This window comes from Nicotiana tabacum, chromosome 10 (assembly GCF_000715075.1).
Source record: "Nicotiana tabacum cultivar K326 chromosome 10, ASM71507v2, whole genome shotgun sequence".
Classification (NCBI taxonomy): domain Eukaryota; kingdom Viridiplantae; phylum Streptophyta; class Magnoliopsida; order Solanales; family Solanaceae; genus Nicotiana; species Nicotiana tabacum.
In genome coordinates this window covers 85941656-85951341 of record NC_134089.1, presented here as the reverse complement: position 1 = coordinate 85951341, position 9686 = coordinate 85941656, and positions in this window count along the sequence as shown.

The window sequence follows — 9686 nt, the reverse complement described above, 5'->3', positions numbered from 1 at the left end:
AAAAAAAAAAAAGGACGCAGCAGAAAAAACTACCTTGCCTCTTCTTCTACACAACACTAAGTGGGCGTTTGGACATAAGAATTGTAAAATTCTACAAAAAGTGGTAGTTTTTTAAGTGAAAATGGTATTTAAAAATTAGAGTTGTGTTTGAATATGAATATAATTTTGGGTTATTTTTGAAGTTTTGTGAGTGATATGAGTGAAAATTTGAAAAAATAATTTTTTGGAGTTTTTAAAATTTTTGAAAAATTTCAAAATCTATCTTCAAGTGAAAATTAAATTTTTTATAGTCAAACACTGATTTCGAAAAAAGTGATTTTTTTAAACAAAAGTAAAAAAATTCTTATGTCAAAACGGGCTCTAAGTTGTTTCTTCACTTTTTAGTATTGGTTCTTCTATGATTCTATCAAGTACCGCTTAAACTCCAATAGTACTCACTAGGAATGACAATTTGAGCCAAACTCATTTAACCTGTCCAATCACCTAATATTACTTTTTATATTTTAGCTAAGAAGGGTCTCTAAATTAGAGTTAATGGTTCAAGCGCGGGTTTTGAAAGTGTCTCTTTACAGGAGTAATATTAATTAAAGGATTAAGCGCGGGAAAAGATAAATTTAGGAGAGAAAAAGGAAAAGATTGACGCATTGTTAATAATAATGACAATTGACAGCTTCTATTGGGGGCCATTATTATTTATTGGGGTAAAAAGAAAAAGGCATGTAATGGTGGCCAACACGTTTTACCTTTCGCTGTTAACTCTAAAGTAAATATGAATATGGAAATTCTTAGGCTTAATCTTTTTCTATCTCTCAGTCTTTTTTCTTTTTTCTAATCTGGGTCTAAATAACCAACTAACTCGTGACTTTTAGAATCTTTTAAGCTTTCTTTTCTAATCTTTCTTAGCTCTTGACATGTGATGCACGACCATATAAGAAGCAGAAACTATTAGCTGAAATAAAGCGATTGAATGATCTACATTTTTTCAGGAAAAAGTATTTATATGTAAGGTGTGTTTGGTACGAAGGAAAATATTTTCTTGAAAATATAATTGATTTGTTTACTTATTTTCAGGTGTTTGATTAGATAACAAAAAATATTTTTTTTTTGAAAAATATATATTTTAGGCAAACAATATGGAAGACGAAATGAGTAGGGGCAGGGGAGGGTGGTCGGTTAAGGTCTAGGGGCCGAGGTGACAATGACAAGGGTAGGGGTGGCAGGGGAGAGGTGGGGTGGGGGTGGGAGTGGGGTAGGGAAATTAGGGTGAGGGTGGTAGGGGTGTGGGGTCAGGGGTGGGCTAGTGGTGCGGGTTGGGAATAGGATGAGGAAGGTTCAAAAAAGAGTTTAGGAAATATTTTTCCTCTTTTTAGCAGGGAAGTCGTTTTCCTCAATTGAAGAAAAATGAGTTTATGAAAAATATGTTTTCAAAATAGTTAAGACAATCAAACATTAAAAAAATTAAAAATTATATTTCTTCGTACCAAACACGCCCAAAGAGGTCAAATATTTGGAGATTAACAATAGTTCCTTATTTACTCCTTGTGACTCCTTCACGTATTATGGGAATTATGACAATGCTAGAGCTAACATAGTGAGTCCAAAGTTGACGATAAAGTCGACTTTTTAAAAATAGAAATTTGATTCTTTTTTTTGAAAATTGAGGATAGGGGAAGAGAAAATGGAGAGGTCGGATTACGAGGCAGTGAATCAAATTCTCACCAACAATATAAAAGCTTAGGTAGCGATCAAGTGAACTACTAAAATTAGTTCTAAAGTATCTTTTAAATGCTATAATTATATGTGCCAAAAATTACCTTTGACATGATCAAAATCAAACCATGTTAACATTAAGGAGGCACTCGTGAATTGTCACGTGTCTCCGGTACGACTTCGATTAACGGCTGCCCGATGTCGAAACGATCTCTTAAGAAGTGAAGGGCAGGACTGACGAAGCTATTGAAGACCAAGGTCGAAGAGTCGGCAAAAATCGAGATCAAAGAGTCAGCGAAGATCAGGGTCGAGGTCGAGCATTCACCGTAAATAGACTGAATAATGACTAGTTTTAGGATAAGACATGAGAGGAGAATATTCTAGTGGATATTCACTGTACATGTACTATTAGGGTATTCTAGGTATATATTCCCTATATATAGAAAGAGACAGAAGGATATGAGACATAAGATATTCACTTGTAAGAAAATACATTGACTTTATAGAGAGAATATAACTTTATTGCAAGCACCCGAGAAATACCTTTTTACTAAGATTCTTGCATAATGTTTCCACTTGATCCAAGAACAACCTGAATATTTGAAGGCTCATCAATTATTCATCATTATTAGAAGGAATATCCACAAATCTCACCCCTTTTCGGGTGACTGGCATATTCTTATTTACTTAAGTACCATTTATTGCTATTTATTATTATTTAATGTTATCCTTCTTTTTTTGAGTCAATGAATATTGTTAGTGTTGTCCACATTTATTGTCATTTGGTCAAACATACATATTATCTACTACAAAATCGATTAATATATCTTTTTGATATTAATATTAGCTAAGATTGACTCTACTTTATTTAAATCTAATAGGTTGAACTCGGATCTAAATTTTGGGTCAAACAGTTTGGCGCCGTCTGTGGGGATTTCTTAGCTAATCTTTTAGTTTCTTTTAGATCTACAACTTACGTGAGTTACTAACCTAACAAACCATAAGGTTTTCCCTTTCTCAGCACGTACGGAAACTTACATGGTAGGTAACCAAGGAGACATGACTAAAGTGACAGGTGACTTCCCCGACAACCTCATGAATGCTATCAACAAGAGCTATGAAATGCTAGGCGATGATGTGACACCCACTGCCTCCCCCAGGTGTGAGAGGTCGCCTCCCCCATTGTAGCACAACAAAACCAAATGGAAAAAAGGGCCTCCACGTCCATAGGAAAAAGGACGCTACCGGCCATGAAAATCTCCTCGAAGTGTGATTGACCGATACATTAGTGAGCATGCTCAACAAACAAGCTCCATGCATGACCATAGACACCGCAGGAGCCCACACGGTACAACAAGCAGACGAACATGGCGACTAGCCAGACCCTCCAATGCCAGGTATAACTCACAATGTTAATAACAATGTAGGTGATGGCGTCTTCACCGTTGTTATGAAGAGAGTGGAAGAAATGGAGAATGAGAACAAATCTCTCAGAGACCAAATGAAAGAACACCAAGAACGGGTCGACAAGATACCGGGTGCTACCAAACTACTGCCAAAGAGGGAAACCGGTAGTTTCATAGAGCAACCGTACAACGAGGGAGCATGTCCACATTCCATAACAAAAACCTTCAAAATGCCACTGTATCTCAGGATATATGACGGAACAACCGACCACGAAGATCACGTGACTCATTATGTCACCACCGTGAAGGGCAACAATATCACCAAGGAACAAGTGTACTCTATTTTGGTGAAGAAATTTGGCAAAACCCTCACTGGAGGGGCGTTAACATGGTATTCACAACTATCAACCCACTCCATAGAAACCTTCGAAGAAATGGCCGACAAGTTCGTGACGGCACACGCCGAGGCCAAGAAAGCCGAAACAAGAGTAAACAATATCTTTGCTGTTAGGCAATCCCTAGGAGAGGGACTAAGGGACTTCTTCGCCCGATTCAACAGGGTAAGGATGACCTTACCAAATGTGTTCGAATGGATGACAGTTGCAGCCTTTCAGAACGGGTTGAATAGAGAGGGTTCAAGAACGACCAAAAAGTTTCTGAGTTGACTGATGAGGTACCCCCAACCACTTGGGATGAAATCCATAATGCTTACTGTACCAAAGTCCAAGCAGATGATGACGACCTTAACGAACCAACTCAGCAACTCATCTCAGTACAAACGAGCCCAGGAGAGAATGAAGAGATAACATAAGGAGGGATCACCCAGTCTCATGGCCAAACAAGGAACGACATCAACCATACGTTAGGGCTCCCGCCCCTCCGGCTTTCCACTATAATGATGGCCCATCCAGATCGAGAACATGGACTCATAGGAACGAGAGAGGTATGCCCCCTTGTTATCTGCTCATAATTTTTGTATGTCGCCTACAGGAATAGTCTATGCCCTAGAGAAACTAGGAACAAAGGTGAAGTGACCGCCAAAGATGAGATCCGGTCCAAGTACCAGAAAATTTGATGCCCTCTACGAGTTCCACCAGGAACGCTGGCACAAGATAGAATATTGCATGGCCCTAAGGCAAGGGGTCGTGAACATGTTGCAACAAGGACACCTTAAAGAGCTGTTGGGTGACAAAGGGTGGAACACTTGCGACAGGGGCTGAGAATGTCAAGGCCCGCCAAGGCTGCCCTCACCAGCACACACCATCAATATGATTATTAGCGACAATGATAATGCCTCCATAAACGACATCAAGTTCACCGCCTCCCACAAGATCCAGAGATCGATCACCCACGAATGGTATGACCGACTTGAAGAAAGTATCATCTTCGACAAGCAAATGCCGACAGTTTGACTTTCCCTCAGAATGATGCTTTTGTCATTACTTTACGAATTTTAGATACTGATGTTAAGAGTATCATGGTAGATGGTAGGAGTGGAGCATGTATTATCCATCCCCGAATCCTCACCCAAAGGAGACTCGAGGACAATATAGTGCCACACTGCATCACACTAATTAGTTTTAACAATGCAGTTGAACGGACCTTGGGAGAAATTACACTCCCCGTCCTCGCTGGCGGTATAACTCTAGAGACAACGTTCCACATCATGGACCAGGCCATCATATACAATGCCATAGTGGGACGTCCATGGATACATCCCATGAGAGCCACCCCCTTCAACCTATACCAAGTGATCAAGTTACTGACACCTTAGGGAATCCAGAAATGCTACTGTATCGCCATGGATGGCTCAATGACCTAACAAAGGAAAGATAAGGAAAAAGAAATATAGCAATCAATAAGGTCATGGTCGATACAAGAAGAGACCAATGACATCATCACCAACCCTAAAATGGTCGAAGCCATTGACTAAACTATATAAGACCTCGACCCATTCAATTAGATCCCAGCGATCCCCGCAAAAAGGTCTACATCGGTTGAAAACTTCGAAATTCAAGTAAATTTAGTCAATTTTTAATATCTAACATAGACTTAGTTTCCTTCAGCCATGCAGCTATGCCGGGGCATCCCAAGGAGACCTCCACACACAAGTTGAATACCAATTCATTTAATTTCCTCCGTAAGGCAGGTCTGATGAAAGTTTAACCCCATAATTAATGGTGCCATCCATGAGCAAGTAGAAAAACTATTAGAAAATGGATCCATGAGAGAGTTAAAATATCCCAAGTGGATAGCCAACATTGTGATGGTCAAAAAGAAAAATGGGAAATGGAGGATATGTGTAGACTTCACAGACTTAAACAAATCATGCCTGAAAGACTCCTTCCTATTGCCACATATCGACCAACTCATCGACTCAATGGCCGGGGATGAGCTGATGAGTTTCTTGGATGCATACTCAGGCTACAACCAGATACTCATGGAAGAAAAGGAATAGGAGAAAACCACATTCATCACCCACCGAGGAGCGTACTGTTATAGGGTCATGCCATTTAACTTCATAAATGCGGGAGTCACATAAGAGATTGGTCACAAGAATGTTCAAAGGCCAACTCGGCAAGACCATAGAGGTATATATTAATGATATACTAGTCAAATATGTAAGGCGAAGGATCATATCAACCACTTGAGGGAAGCTTTCAACATACTAAGATGGTACGAGATGAAACTAAACCCAGAGAAATGTGCATTTGGCGTAGCCTCGAGGAAGTTTTTGGGTTTCTTCGTATTGCAACGAGGAATTGAAGTCAACCCAGACCAAATCAAAACTATCGAAGGGATACCTGAGCAATTGACTACTAAGAGGCAGGTTCAAAGGTTGACTGGTCGAATCGTTGCCCTATCGAGATTCATCTCGTAGTCATCTGATAGACGTCATAGGTTTTTCGGCGTACTTAAAAAGGATAACGGCCTCAAGTGGACGCGTGACTGCATATAAGCTCTGTGAGAGCTAAAAATGTATCTGTCCTCGCCACCTCTGCTCTCGAAGCCCAAACATGGGGAACGACTCATCATCTATCTCCCCTTTATCGAAATGGCAGTAAGTGCAATCCTGGTCTGAGAAAGTAAAGGTACACAATCTCTCATTTATTACATTAGAAAAATACTCGTCGACGCTGAGATGAGGTACCCACACCTTGAGAAACTGGCCCTGGCACTGGTCATAGCCTCACAAAAGCTTAGACCCTATTTCCAGTGCCACCCTATCTCGGTCTTTATCACCTTTCTTCTAAGAAGTATTTTACATAGACCCAAATTGTCAGGGAGGCTGGCCAAGTGGGCCATCGAGTTAAGAGAGCACGATATCATATATCAACCACGAACAATGATAAATTTGCAAGTGTTCGCTGACTTCATCACAGACTTTAGTGCACAGATAATGCCTGAGGTAGAGAAGGAAGCCGTCCAAGCTTCTCTCCAAACACAAGACCTCTGGGTCATATACATCGAAGGCATATTTAATGCTTTTGGATCCAGACTAGGACTCATACTTGAGGTCCCTACCGGTGAAGTAATTTGCCAATCCATAAGATGCCCATATATGACTAATAACGAGGCCGAGTATGTGGCCATAATTGCAGGATTAAGACTAGCACTCAAGTATGGGGTGAAGCGGTTGAAGCTCTATTGTGATTCACAGCTCATAGTCAACTAAGTCATAGGGACTTTTCAAATCCAAGAACAAAGGTTGCAAAAATATTAGGCTGAAATCTGTAAGCTGCTGCTGAAGTTAGACGGATGCCATCTTGACTAGATTCTGCGTGCCCAGAATGTCAAAGCGGATGGTCTCGCTAAATTGGCCTCAACCACCAAAAGCATCACGACCGGGGACAAAAGTGTAGTCTATCTCCTCAACTGATCGTTGGACCAAATCGAGGTAAGATCTGTAAGTTTAACTTGAGATTGGTGCAATCATATTATAACCTACTCTTAGGACGTCACACTCCCAAATGACAAAAAGGAAACAAAAAAACTAAGAATGTAGTCAGTCAGATATAACCTCCTCCATAATGATTTATACAAGAGAACATATGACAGACCTATGGCAAAGTGTTTGGGTCGAAACCAAACCTAGCGCATCCTTAAAGAAGTCCATGAAGGCCATTGCACCGCTCATTCTGGCTGTCGAACGCTCGTTAGGTGTCTCATACGGGCAGGATACTACTGGCCCACCATGAAAAAATGTGCCTCAAAATTTGTGAAGAAATGCGAATAATGTCAGAAATATGCCCTAATAATTTACCAAGCAGGCGAACATATTCATTCAGTCACCTCCCATGGTCATTCATCAAGTGGGAAATGGACATCGTGGGCCCCCTCCCAGCAAGGCGAGGTAATGTACGATTTCTTTTAGTTTTAACTGACTATTTCTATAAATGGGTGAAAGCAGGAGCGTTTGGACAAATACGTGAACAATAAGTAATCACCTTCATATGGAATAATATCATATGTCGATTCGGCCTACCCAACGAGATCAGCTGTAACAATGGACCCCAATTCACGGGGAAAGAAAATCGTTGAATTCCTCGAGAAATGGCATATTAAGAGGATACTTTCAACCCCTTATCACCCAGTGGGTAACGTGCATATAGAATCTTCCAACAAGTCCATATTAAACATCATAAGGGAAAAGAACTCGAAGATGCCAATGAACTATGAGTGGAAATAATCCCAAAAGTATTGTAAGTGTATAGAACTACTCTGAAGACAAGCACAAGGGAGATGCCCTATTCTATAGTCTATGAAACTGAAGCAGTTATACCATTCAAAGTCGGAGAACCCAGCCTAAGGTACTTCCATGAAAGCGATACTAGAAATTACAAGAGTAGAAGGCAAGAGCTCGATGTGATCAATGAAAGAAGAGATATGGCATACATAAGAATGGTTGCCCAAAAGCAACAAGCGGAATGTTACTGCAACAAGAAGGCAAGGTTTTGGCCACTCAAAGTCGGATACTACGTACTCAAAGCCAAAACCCAGACAAGTAGAGATCCACGAGAAGACAAACTGGAACAAACTGGGATGGTCCGTACAAAATTATAGCCAAAGTAAACAAGGTTTAATTCCAACTAGAGAAAATGGAAGAAAAACAATTATCAAACAATTGGAACATCATCCATCTCAAATACTTCAACTTCTAAAAAGGAAGAAGTGCCCTTCGAGTCATACTCTTTTTCCCTCACTTGAGATTTGTCACACTAGGTTTTTCTCAAGGAGTTTTTTGATGAGGCAACAAAAGGGACACTGCGAGTCGAAGTATGCAAAGAATGGACTGGATTCTCTCTCATAGTCCGACTCCTCAGTACTCTCCAAATCAAATAATGAAGGGACTAGATAGGGAATGAAATGCCAGCCAACGCCCAAAGTTATAACTTTCTCCAATAATGTAACCTGAATAACAACGTCAAAGTAATAGAAATTTTATGTTTATCAAAACAGCCTTAACAAAAGGTTATGTTTGACCAAGTTCGAACAACACCTACTGGCCCTCGACCGCGATTTAACAAAAGGTTAGGTTAAACCAAGTTCGAACAATGCCTATCGTTCCTCGACCGCGATTTGAAAAAATGTTAAGTTCGACCATGCTCGAACAACATCTACTGGCCCTCGGCCACGAATTATCAAAATTCACATATTCGACCAAGCTCAAATAACACCTACCGGTCCTCGGCTGTAATTTAACAAAAAGTTAAGTTCGACCAAGCTCCAACAACACCTACCAACCCTCGGCCATGACTTCTCAAAAGTCACCAATTCGACTAAGCTCGAATAACACCTACCGGCACTCGATTGCAATTTAACAAAAGGTTAAGTTCGACCAAGCTTGAACAACACCTACCGGCCCTCGGCATAGAAGGTTAAATTCAATCGAACAAGAGGCTAAGTCCAAACCAATTTTAAATTAACCTATCGATCCTCAACCAAAGAGACTTATTCGATCTATATAGACAAAGGGATGATTTAGCCTATGGTTATTCAAGCCCAAGGACTACGATCATCTAGAGGACAACAATGAAAATATGAAGGAGCAAAACATACAAGTACAGAAATAAATCAACTTTGATAGTAGGTTTATAGCTGCTTTTGGTAATTCGACCAAATCTTTTTAGGTGGAGAAAATAAATTTGTTATCGCTGAGTCATTATCTATAAAAATTGAGGCCAATTAAACAATGCAAGTTGGCGGCAATAGAGAAAGAGTCCACCTTTCGTTTTACGTTTGTGTGTTTTTTCAACTATTTGAAGGGAAGTTTTGGAGCAACAATAAATTTGTCTTCATGTGACTACGGGTGTTCATAAGAACCCAAAAAACCAAACCAAACCGATCAAAAAAAACCGATACTTTTTAGGTTTGGTTTGGTTTTGGTTTTGATTTTTTAAAAATCGATCAAATTTGATTTGGTTTTGGTTTTAATAAAAAATAACCGAAAATATCCGAACCAAACTAACTATAAAAATAGCTATAAATTTATTATTACACACACACACACACACACACACATATATATATATATATATTTATGTAAAGCAAAAATCAACTTTGATATTC